Below are 11,811 nucleotides of genomic sequence, written 5' to 3'. Positions count from 1 at the left end.
CTGGCAGCGAGAGAGGGGAAACAAGACTCTCGCTCGACAGTCTCTCGTTCGGTTTTGGTGTTTCTGGTGTTGCCGGTGTGGCGTTCTGAAAGTGTACGTTTAACCGTTGGAGCACGGGTCCAGCGATTGTTCCTAAAGGTTGGTAATAATCCATTCTCCGTAAATAGAAACTTATATTGGTGATTTCAATCCGTTTGCAAATGTATTTTGCATGCATATTGTGCGTTATGGCAAAAAGTTGCAAGCATGTAGACTAAGTTATCGTAGCTTTGTGGATAAATCATCTATTTACGTTAGCAAAATATTGTCATTCTACACGTACACCTCTTTATTTGGTCTTGGGGTTAAATAAACTGTTTTTGCTTTTCGACAAAAACTGGTTATAATTGAAATTAATAGTGATGTAATACGGCATGGTTTCAATAGCTAGAGTTCAATTCTTGACAGTAGACCGAGGTCTATATGGGATGGTTAGAAAGTGTTTAGAATAGTAGCTCGAAGTAGGCTAAACGTCTCAGCATGCTTGGTGACCGTAAGTTTTCGACGGAAGTGCGACAGAGATGCCACTTTATTTGTTTGCTGGTTGGTTTAGCACTTTAGCCGAAGGCATTCGAGTTTGTTGGCAGTGAATCTTTGTTAACTATGCGAATCTCGCGCTCTTGGATCACCAACGTTTTCTTGCCATAAGTTTGCAATTATAGGTAGTCTACCGTAGTCTCTCTCTCTCTCTCTCTCTCTCTCTCTCTCTCTCTCTCTCTCTCTCTCTCTCTCTCTCTCTCTCTCTCTCTCTTCTGCGTAAAGAGTGAATTGAGTACCGTGCAGTTAGTAATTTGGGTGGGTCGTAGCCAGGTCAGGTTAGAGAAGAAGGGTATAGCAACTTATCCCGAAATACTTTTTGAAATTCTCCCCGCTGAAGCCACTTGTGGGAAAAAAGGCATACAGATGATTATATAATATATATATATATATATATATATATATATATATATATATATATATTATATATATATACATATATGTGTGTGTATGTATGTATATATGTATGTATATAATTGTGTGTGTGCGCCCGCGCAATTAAATAGCTCCATAGAATCCATAGTTATAACCAAGAACCTGCATGTGAACAGAAGTATAGCCAAGGCTTACATCACAGCCCATTCAGTTTTTCTTGCTTTGTTTCTTATTTAAACTGGGTGAAGTTTTAGGCCTTCAACCATAAGATCCAAAATTCCTTTCAGAGTACAAAAATTTTTCGAAAGTTCCCCAGGTGTCTCAAGAGCAGAACGCAATGCGTACGATCTTAGAATATTCGTGTGTTTGCAATACGACATTTGAAAAAAGATATTAGAGAGAAAATTTTATCTGGCGTTGCAACGCACTACCCTCTTCGAGAGATAGAGGGAAACCGATCTTCATTTGTAGACGGCATGAAATCTGATGTATGTCTGGTATAGATTTCACAGTTGAGACCTTCCCAAATGTTATTGTATATTATAGTATTAAGATTTACACTTTTTGTCTCCAAGCTTTCCATTCCCAACTGCTACCAACGGCAGTTGACTAACAACCATATATTATGCTGTTTATGTATACCGAGGCACACTGTGCTCTAAGGAAACGTAGTAATGTCGTTCTTTCATCATTCCAGGAGAGGGAGATGTTTTATGGGGTAGTGCCATCAGCGCACCTCGCTCGGTGCCCTGTAGGCATCACTTAAGGTTCTTTGCAGCGTCCCTCCGGTCCCTAGCTGCAACCCTTTTCATTCCTTTTACTGTACTTCCGTTCATATTCTCTTTCCCCCATCTTACTTTCCTCCCTCTCCTAACAGTTTTTTTCATAGTGCAACTGCCAGGTTTTCCTCCTGTTATACTTTTAAGACCCCTGTTTGCTCCTAATTTCCCTTTCATCGCTGAATTACCTCATAGATCCCAGCGCTTCGTAGACAAGGAGAAATATTGCAAACTTGCAGACTCAAGAGGCGATTAGAGTAAGAGGTAACTAGAATGCAGAATTAAGGAAAGTGGGAAGTCATTAATTTGCAGACACAAAGAGAAAATTACTTACACAAGAGAGAGAGAGAGAGAGAGAGAGAGAGAGAGAGAGAGAGAGAGAGAGAGAGAGAGATCTAAATTAGGCTTATAGATAACGGATTTGTAGTGGCTGAAAAATGAGGGAGCAAGAAAGATCGCTAATTTATGTATGCAAGAGGGAGAGAGGGCGGGGTGGTTAGTCAGCTAATTTTACAAACGCATAGAAGCAGCACAGACAAATTACCCTAAAGCGCGCAGATGAAATCCAAATAAACTTGCCAAGTGATCAAGGTTCCATCAGAGTAAGGAGGAGGAGGATTACGCGGTTTCTGGGTGAGGGAGAGGGAGAAGCAATAGGTGATGACGACATACCTGACTGAAGCCCAAATGTAAACATTTTTTAGTGGGCGAAAGAGGACGGGTCATTCGCGTGATGGCGGGGTCAGTAGGTCAGTGGGTGTTGCATTAAATATGGTTTTGTAACTGGATGGATTCAAAAGGGGTTTCAAATACTGAAATGTTCGTGTGCATCCTCCCCTTGTGTGTTCCGTTATTTCGCAGTGATGTCGTTGTGCTTTTGTTGAATTGGATATTGTGCGTTTGGTAAGGTACCCAGATTCAACTCCTGTGCGAGAACGGGCCATGCTCTTTTGAAAACCTGTCGTACCAGTGTTAGTAAATGCGTGAGGCTAGCAACCTAACCCTGGAAGACTTCCTGTGGAGAGGAAGGCCAGGGAAAAATGCACTTTGTAAGAGTTATAATATTCCTTAAGGCATGTTTGATTTTACTTAGCCGAATATATCAGTTTATTTAGGCATGTATTATATATATATATATATATATATATATATATATATATATTATATAATTTATATATAAATATGTATATATATATATATATATATATATATATATATATATATATATATATATATATATAGAGAGAGAGAGAGAGAGAGAGAGAGAGAGAGAGAGATGAAAATCAAACAGCTGGTTACTATCTGATATCTTGTCTATGCAGTATTACCAATAACGAATCCAGTGACCAAAAGAGCTATGATACACCAACATGAACACGTGATTGCCGATATAGGTTTCATGTGACACGGTCTCATTAACAGAAGGTACGAACACGCCGAATTTTAAGTTTTTTGTCTTATGTCTTTTACTTGTAAAAGGCGTTATAAGCTTTTTTTTGCGTAGCTTGTCCTTTTTTTATATATTAATGTTTTGCATATACGATAATCGATGACTTTTTAGACCGATGCATGGAGTACAGTTCATTTAACAAATGACTGGAAAAGTTAAGTATACCTTAGTTTAACCAGACCACTGAGCTGATTAACAGCTCTCCTAGGTTCTGGCCCGAAGGATTAGATTTATTTTACGTGGCTAAGAACCAATGGGTTACCTAGCAACGGGACCTACAGCTTATTGTGGAATCCGAACCACATTATAACGAGAAATGAATTTCTATCACCAGAAATAAATTTCTCTAATTCTTCATTGGCCGGTCGGAGAATAGAACGCGGGCCCAACAGAGTGCTAGCTGAGAACGATACCCACCCATCCAATGAGGAACTTTAAGAGGAAGAAAGAACAAGAGTGCATGTAAGGTGTGTGTGTGTGAGAGAGAGAGAGAGAGAGAGAGAAAGAGAGAGAGGGGGGCATCCGTGAATAAAAGTTGAAGTGGCTTGCTTGATGATTGCTTCATTCCAAACAAGGGGCCAACTCTCCCTCTCTCGCCATCACTGTCTAATAAGTCCATTGTTCTATTTCGGCAACTGGGTTTTGAAGAGTGGTTGTTAAAGCCTTCCGCTTACAATGGCGATTGATATGAGACTAAGTCATTCCAATCTGTCGAGGCCGAATATGTATTGTTTCTAGTGTAAAACAGCGTAGTTTCAGCTTTTTTTTTTTCGATGGTAAGATGTTGGATTTATTTGGTGAATGTCGTTGTTTATATATATATATATATATATATATATATATATATATATATATATATATATATATATATATATATATATATATATATATCGTAAGATGATAGAAAAGAGAAGAATGATCGTGTGACTATAAATAGTTAAGAAAATGCCAGGATTCAAGTATATTTGGTAAAACAAACAAGATGAAAGGAGCGAGAAGGAAAATTTTTATATTAGCATAAGAAAGACTAGCGAGTTTTTTTTTTTTTCTATAATTCCTTAAGTGATTGCAGACGTTAACAACTAAGGGTCATATCGCGAAAAGTAAACTTCAGTTTTTTTATTTTAGTATAAAAATGACATTATCTAGTGGTAATCGTTTCAAAATATTAGTGAGCTGCAAAATAGTATAATCATTACTGGTGATTTTGTTCGACTTTGCATTCATGACAATGCGCGTGTGTGTGCCATGTGGTATTACGTCAGTAAGGATAGATAGAGAGAGAGAGAGAGAGAGAGAGAGAGAGAGAGAGAGAGAGAGAGAGAGAGAGAGAGAGAGAGAGAGAGAGAGAGAGACTACAATTGGATGTTTAATGCGCCCACATACATGCGACTAACTTGGTGTGTTTGTATATAAAATAGAGAGAGAAGAAGGATGGGTGGAGGTTTTACAATAGCATATATACGGTATGTGCATACTCATGTGATGAATGACAGGTGTGTGCGTGTGTATAAGAAAGGGAAATATTGCGTATGTGCAATACGTGCTTAGTATGTGTGTGCTTGTGTGTGGCAGAGAGAGAAACTCCCACCGGCTGTAGTAGATAGCTTATCGGTGTTACCCAGACCGCAGAGATAAAAACTGTGATAATTATTGGTTCTGATCACAGCACGGGATATTATCTTATCCCTCTACCCCACCCCGGTCCCCCTGCTCAGTGATAAGTGATTAGTAGATGAGCGAGAGACATCTTTGTGTTTAATTGACGGATTGTTCATTGTTTGTTCTGTCTGTTGGTTAAAGTTTTTTTTATAATTAGTACACAAATTTATATGTAGAGAGAAAAATAAGTATTTCTCCAGATTTTTTTTTTTTATCTCTGACGGGCTTACTTACGAACCGACAGGGAGTAGAGAGATTGTGAAAAGTATGTATAAAAAAATTGACATTTGTCCATACACTTCTAACATCATGTAATTTTTCAGTAGTTATCAACTCGATTTAATGTCACGACAAGAAGTATGTAATTTTTCAACAGTTATCAACTCAATTTAATAAGTCACGAGAGGCGAGCACTTATCAACATTTATCTGCTGTCTATAAGAGAGAGGGAGAGAGGGAGAGAGGTGCGCACACACATTCAGAACTTGTAACGTTAAAGTTCAGAACTAAAATGCAGATGTTCTTCATCTTTAGACCTAGATGTAGCTCTACGTAGCCTATCATTTTTCGAATCAAACAAATCAAAATATCGCAAAACATTTAGGACAGATGAGGTTTCCATAATCTGAGAGAAAGTAATTGATATATAATTTTGCTTTGGTATACATACCGATGTATACTTAATATGTATGTACGTTAACATGAATGGTATTAGCTCATGAACCCCAGTAGCCTATGATGTCTAGAAAAGCTTTCAGTGTCACCATGACAAACATTTCTAGTATGGCCAAGAGACTGTATTATGCAAAAGCGTTGACAGTACTGAAAATAATGATAAAACTTACATTGAAGTTATGTGAACACTTCTAATGATGATGATTTTTAAGTCAACTTCCGGTCCATAAAAGAAGACAACTGTAATCTCAGTCACGCTAACCGGAAGGCACCACAAAAACATAATATTCAGAAAGAGAAAATGCATTTTTTTTTTTTTTGTAAGTCCAGATGTTTCTAGCCTTGATTTTCAGTAAAGAATAATTTTACGATTCTCTGCTTGCAGTCTAATAAAGGAAAACTAATTTTTGTTTTGTTTTAATTTATCAACACAATTTATTAAGCAGCCTCCATAAGTTTTAGTTTGGAAACTATGATAATTTACATGAGATTTTTAGGCGGATAATAAAGCGAGAAAAAAAATGGTTACTGAATAAGATAAAAAATAAAACTAGCGACACGTTGCTGCCTTTGCTGGAAGAGTCTATTACCCTGATTCTCCCAAGGATCCAGAAAAGAATCCTCCCTTATTTATTTACTCCGAGAACAACCGTATTTTTTAAACACAAATTATTATCCAAAACGAGTGAATGAGGAGGAATAATATACAACCATTGTATTTGGCAATAGCTGATAAAGTACCATTTGCCATTGAAGAGTCTTTTATATTTGTAATCACTGTTGCGTTTTATTAGTTATTTATATTTTTATCAGAACAGGTATTTCAGCTTCCTTTTATTGTAGGTTTCGTCAGAGGTAAACATGTAAATTCCTGAAAAAAAATCGTTATCTTACATGGTGTTCGAGTCTGGCAAATGTCACTGGAAATGAAACACATCTCGACACACAACCCAGCCTTTAGTGACTGTTACGTGACTCGAGAACAAAATTCTTTCCGTTTAAATGATATTTCGTTCCGACGAACTATGTCCGGATAACTGCGGCTCCTTTTGACTTGGACATCAGCATCACTGGAATATGGGCTAATGAAGCGTCTCAGGATACCGTGCAGTGAGTCATTATGATCAAAATGTGGTGTTATTCTATTTGTAGTTTTGACCCGTAATTACCTGCACTGATTCTGCCCTTAGATTTCGTTCTGGCTCATTAACTCAAATAACTTCATTTACAATAAAGCGGCAGCAGTGCCAAATAAACAGTTTCAAAGTACAGGTATGACAGGAAGTTACTGACGATGTTTATTTCAAACAATTAGGCTGGTGTTGTATCCCTTCTAGACCAGTTTAGGTCGGAACTCTGCACCTTGTAACAAATGCCCTTTGCCTTTTTAGTAACAAGGTGCCCACGGTGTCTATGCTGTACAGCCCCCTGTAAGAGGTTAGGGATAAGGTGCCGTTTGCGGGGTAGGGACATCGTGCTCTTTGACAGGTTAGGTACACTCATTGATACATAACCCTTATGACAGGGACACGGTGCTGGTGCCATGCGATACACGGCCCCCTGTAGCAGGTTGGGGACATGGGGTCTTGTGACACTGGGCCTCCAGTGCAAGGTTAGGGACACTGTGCCTTATGATGTAAGGCCTTCTTGTGACAGGTTAGATGCACCATGCCCCAGGTCATGTTACGGACATGGTACCCTATTGATACCCTGTGGTACACGGCGCCCTGTGACTTGTTAGTTGTTAGGGACAAGGTGTGCTATGTTACATGGCCTCCTCTGACAAGTTTGGGACACGGAGCACTAGGTCAGGTTAAGGACATGGTACCTTATGGTACACAGCCTGTTGTCATACTTAGGTTCCCCCCCCCCATATCGTCCACCAAAATTTCTTTGAACACAGAAATGTGGTTTTTCCAGGGTAGGCTATTTGTCGTTTCTGCAGGAAATGCAGCGCCTTTTCAGTTAGGATTTCCCGTGCTCTGTGGTCATACTACTAAAACTATTCATTTCCGACGGAAATCATTGAAATCCTAGTAGAAAATAGTGGGAAAAATATTTTAGGTATTTTTGGTTTAAACTAGAATTGTACACCAAATTATAGTGAAAATGGATATTTCTACTGAGTAGAGTTGTATGGGAAATATCTCCTCGAAACTGGTATGTTTCCTCCGTGGTAAGTGGTCACTCGAAGAAAAAATCATTGATAAGTGATACCAGCAGCCGCTATGATGGCAACTAATCGTGACTGGCTGCTCTGCTTGGCACCTACCGTAGGTTATACTGATATCGCCCGTGGATATTGCCGCTAATTCCAGGTAACTTGCTGCAGTTAACAAACCAACTGATTACCACCTGTTCAGAGCGTGTTGGAATCTGTCTATTATCAAGGGACTTTCAAATAAAAAAAAAGGGCGTGTCTAATTATTATTGGGCAGACAAATGGGCAGCCAGAGATGGGCACTGTTTCAATAGCTGTTCCTCAACCCAGCTTGTATGATGATTAGTAAATATTGCTTAAGTATGTATCATTATTAGACTACCTCCATTGTGAGCAGTGGCGATACGTGTCTCAGTTCTCTCACAGGGAAGCTTGCTGAACAAAATGTTTTGAACCATGGTCTAAGACCTAGTCTAAACTGTCCTGACACGTTTACACTGTTTTGATGCCTTTATGGTTTTTCTTTAGTCCATAGGATACTAAGGCCAGGTTATTATTATTATTATTATTATTATTATTATTATTATTATTATTATTATTATTATTATTATTAGACACAAACCAAGCTTTTCTATTTTTCGTTAATTCATAGGATAGTGAATAGGTTATTATTATTATTATTATTATTATTATTATTATTTTGTCCATAGTCCAATCGGGAAGAATTTTTGTATTATGTCTGCTGCCTTCGGACTGTATAAGAAAGAGCGTGTCCGTTTTTCTATGAGCAGAATATTTTTTTCCTTGTAGTTTTACTTTTTAACATTCACCGCCCACATTTCCTTTGGCTAACTAAAAGGCAAGGACTATTTCCTGACCGCCATGGGAACCACCTGAGCGTGTGATAGATACCATCTGAGTCCATCTGTGTGACTCATTCTGAACCGGACCCTAGATATTCTCTCTCTCTCTCTCTCTCTCTCTCTCTCTCTCTCTCTCTCTCTCTCTCTCTCTTATTTAGGCATTTATACAAGTAAACTTTGTCTTTTTTAATAAAGAGTTGCGCAATTTCTTCCTCTTGTTCTCTCTCTCAGATATTTTATAAGCTCACTGTCTTTTCAATCGAAGTATTAACGTCCTCTCTCTCTCTCTCTCTCTCTCTCTCTCTCTCTCTCTCTCTCTCTCTCTCTCTCTCTCTCTCAGATTAATTCAATTGCTTCTTCCTTCCTCTGACCACCTGCGGTTTTTCTTGAACCCTATACAAATACTCAGCTTCGCCTCCACGAGACCAGCTTTCTTTTCTCCATTTCTCGCTCTGGCGCTTCTTTTCTCCAACGCTTCCCTCCCACGAAAATCATTGTTCTCCGACACTTTTCCTTCTCTCTGCGACACTCTTCATGAAAACACCGTTTTTTTTTTTATTATTATTTTATTTAATTTTATTTTTTTTAACCATTCAGTTGCGTTTGGCATAAGCAGCTCTCTCTCCAACCCCTTTCCTCCCGAAGCATCATTTTTCCTCCAGTGCTCTTCAGCGATTCCGCGTTGCGATGCCAGTTTATTTTGTCAGTCATTAACACTTTTCTCCAAGACTTTTCAGCTCAAACACCCGTGTTCCTGGGAAGTTTTCACCCATTTCTCCAGCTGTTTTCTTTCACAAACTGATTTTCTCCAACAGTGTTGTAAAGACACCTTTCTCAACAGATTTTATCTCGTAACTCTTCTCATATTATTCTTTCACAAACACTCCTTTTCTCCCTTCTTCAAACAACTCTCCATCAACAGCTGTTTTGTTCAAACTCCCTTCTCCAACAATTTTCTCCCACAAAGAACTCTTATCTCTAACAAACTATTTTCCTCCAGCAAACCCCCTTTTCCAGCGATCTTCCTATAGCGCCTCTCTCTCTCTCTCTCTCTCTCTCTCTCTCTCTCTCATCATATCTACGGCATCTCTACGTTGGCAATTTAGCTTTTTGTAAAGGAAAATTGGGTCAGCAGGTAAGGACAGACGAGGTCAGAGAGAGATGGAACAGATTTGAAATTTGAGCTTCGCCTCAACTGTTTTTTCGCGTTTGGTTGTTGATATCGTTGTAGTGTGTTCTTCTGTCCTTTGGTTTTTAATGTTTTTATTGAGTATCGTGTTGTTTTTTATTATTTTGGATATGTAGTTCCTCTTTGTTTTGTATGTGAGGCAACTTGAGTAAATTATGTACTTTCCTTTTTGTATATGTATATATATATATATATATATATATATATATATATATATATATATATATATATATATATATATATATATATATATATATATATATATGCATACATAAATATATTCAGTACACTGGAAATTTTATATCGTGTATTTCATTGTGGATCACAACACACACTTGTATATACCTATATATATGCATACATAAATATATTCAGTACACTGGAAATTTTATTTCATGTATTTCATTGTGGATTACACACACACACACACATATGTGTGTGTGCGTATCTGTGTGTGTCTGTGTATTAGGGAAGATCCGCAATGAATATTATAAAATTTCCAGTGTATTGGATATATTTACATACACAAACTTAGAGCTTTCGTTCAACTACTGTGGACTTATATCATTTGAATATTTATAGGAAAACGCGAAAACTTTAGAAGGTATTACTCAGCAGCCTCTTCGACACAAGGGGCTGGCTGTGAAATTGAGAAAAAGCATTCGCCAGGGGAATACTGTACCTGTTTAGGAAGGAATCGGTACTTCACCTTTATATAACCCCCTCTCTCTCTCTCTCTCTCTCTCTCTCTCTCTCTCTCTCTCTCTCTCTCTCTAACTTCCCCTAACTCTACTTCATCATCTCCTGGCTTGTTCAGTTTTGAGGGGTCACATACAATGTGCAAGAGAAGTCACATACTGTACGTACAATGCGTACTTATCCCATCCGCGGAAGTGGCAATTAGGACTTTGCCCCGTTCCAACTCTCTCTCTGTCACAGTACTTCATCTTTTGTTTGTTGTCTGTCTTCATCTGCGTGTATGTAATCTGTCCTTATTTCTCTCTCTCTCTCTCTCTCTCTCTCTCTCTCTCTCTCTCTCTCTCTCTCTCTCTCTCTCTCGGCCCATCGACATCATAATTATCCGTTCGGGGTCGGGCTAGATTTGCATTTTTCCATGTCGCGGTTTCTTGTCATTCAGTTCCTTGTTATGTTTCCCTGTGATTGCGGTTAAAGCTGCAAGGTCAGTTTATTGTTCTCACCAGTGATGATGGTATTAATGGCAAATACAAGGTAATTTTGAATGCAGTTAGTTTTAGATAAGAGTGAACGTCATGTAAGTCATTTCATAATTTATAATGTTAAAATGCTGTTTTAAATGCAAGTGAACGTAATGTGAGTAGTCATACAATGATAATAATGGTGATTTTTATCAATGATTAAAATAATAATAATGAATGCAAGGCAAGGAGTCATGTAATAATGATAATTGAAGCAGGGCAGCTGCTAATCAATGTTTTACCTAAGTAGCATTTCCTGTAAATGAAGCTTCTTCCCACATATTATGTAGCAAATCAGAATGTGTTATGGAACGTGTTGTGTTCTCAGATTCTCGTTTATTAGTTATTAATTTTTTTTAACTTTGGTAATTGTATGGTTTAATAGTGTTTAGAACTTTAAATGAATGACGGGTACATGGAGGTGTATTTCTCATGCTATCTGTATCAGCATCCATGTGTATCAATACAATTAAAGCTTTCTGGAAGAAAAGTATATAAATATACTCCATCTCCCATGTAAAACCATGTTTTTGTTTTTTTTTATATTGAAAAGTCTATGTTTAATTTCTCTCTCTCTCTCTCTCTCTCTCTCTCTCTCTCTCTCTCTCTCTCTCTCTCTCTCATATACCACATTCAAGTTTTCTTTTGTAGAATTAACATCATCTCTCTCTCTCTCTCTCTCTCTCTCTCTCTCTCTCTAATTAAGCATGTTTTCATCCCGGCACTCTCAGTTTATCCAACCTTTTCCGGAGACGTGTCACTCGAAGGCAGAGTCTCCCTGGTAACGCATATTAAAATAGAGAGAGAGAGAGAGAGAGAGAGGAAGGGGGGGAAAGGAGCGGAAAATGTTGAACGTAGCATTAT

General features: G+C 38.1%; 1 protein-coding gene across 1 annotated transcript in view; it reads left to right on the top strand.

Moving 5' to 3' along the window:
* Positions 1-11,811, top strand: part of LOC136841752 (shootin-1-like) — a 140,254-nt gene continuing 128,443 nt past the window's right edge. Inside the window, 1 exon segment of the mRNA XM_067109010.1 lies at positions 1-138. The gene's annotated coding sequence lies outside the window, so the exon portion shown is untranslated.

The sequence above is a fragment of the Macrobrachium rosenbergii genome, chromosome 9 (genome assembly GCF_040412425.1).
Source record: "Macrobrachium rosenbergii isolate ZJJX-2024 chromosome 9, ASM4041242v1, whole genome shotgun sequence".
In the NCBI taxonomy this organism is placed as follows: Eukaryota; Metazoa; Arthropoda; class Malacostraca; order Decapoda; family Palaemonidae; genus Macrobrachium; species Macrobrachium rosenbergii.
The sequence above is the reverse complement of the archived record's forward strand: the minus strand, read 5'-3'. Positions and strand labels throughout refer to the sequence as shown.